A 1,207-nucleotide genomic window follows, 5' to 3' on the forward strand; every position below is an offset into this window, starting at 1 on the left:
CACTGCCATCTTTGAGGGCAGGGCAGTCAATTAGCATATTCCTTCCTTATTGGCTGTGGGTGCCGCCATCTTTGCAATGGTGTGAAGGTCAAATAACATATATCCTCTTTATTAGATGGGCTATGAAAAAGGGTTTTTGATAATACCTTATTATTTAAAGTATGGACATGCTGTTAATGTGTTTTGTACTATTTAACACATTGTTTGCGGGTAGTTTTTATCACGTGCTAACAGGTGGCGCCGGCCATTTTTGCTAATTTTTTGCACAAATGGCGACGTTCAGTAAAATTACGATAACTTTAGTTTACGTATTTATACGTTACCCGTATTCTACCGCTAGTCTATAAAAAACGTATACCACGTCTATACAATACGTGTCCCGCGCTCTACTACCAGTCAATGTAAAATGTATAAATACGTTTCCTGCATACAATGTGTTAATCATCCTTAGATTAGCAACCAGGGAAACTAGATTCTTCACTGTTGACATGTGTGACCTCTTACAAATACACTCCTAGTCCTCTACTAAAGATCTGTCTGAACAAATAAAGATGTCTTTACTTGATATAACATAGAAGGGATGCCACCTGTGACAAGATGGAAACATCAGTTAGTTAAGAGTCTTGAAAAAAAAAATCACTTCAGGGTGCCATGGTTTCATTACCTTTAGTATTCTGTCAGATATCAAAATCTGACATTAAGTCACTAGGTGTTTATGTTATTAAGTTCTAGAAGTATATATTCTTATTTTTAAGATAAAACTATCAATAATTACAGCTTTTAATCATTTGTAATAATAGAATACTAATATATGTAAAAATGTGAAACTATTATTTATTTATTTATTTTTAACCTTGTTTGAAACTAGCCCACAGACTGTAAGCACTGTGAGGCCAGCTTCACTATTACTTTTCCTCCTCTACAACCACCAAGATCGGTGTTCAGATCCGATGGGAAAGGGAACTGGAGGGCTGAAATTATTTTTTTAGAGTCAATCCTTTTATGATAAGTTTCACCTGGAAATTTTATGCCCTGACCTCAAGAGAAATATTAGAATATATATATATATATAATATTTCTATTATAATTTTACTTGACAAATCAATTAAGCATTGCCTACTTGACATATACTATAGAAGGAGTCTATACTTTTTATTTTTCCTAATGGATTATTTGTAATAAAAATAATTTTTGTTTGAAAAACATT

General features: G+C 33.0%; 1 non-coding gene across 1 annotated transcript; it reads right to left on the bottom strand.

Moving 5' to 3' along the window:
- Positions 1-852: 852 nt before the first annotated feature.
- LOC132211612 (small nucleolar RNA SNORA61) lies at positions 853-972 on the bottom strand. Its single transcript, XR_009447518.1, has one exon. It is a non-coding gene; the product is annotated as a small nucleolar RNA SNORA61 (small nucleolar RNA).
- Between the last annotated feature and the right edge of the window lie 235 nt (positions 973-1,207).

Source organism: Myotis daubentonii, chromosome 10 (genome assembly GCF_963259705.1).
Source record: "Myotis daubentonii chromosome 10, mMyoDau2.1, whole genome shotgun sequence".
NCBI lineage: Eukaryota > Metazoa > Chordata > Mammalia > Chiroptera > Vespertilionidae > Myotis > Myotis daubentonii.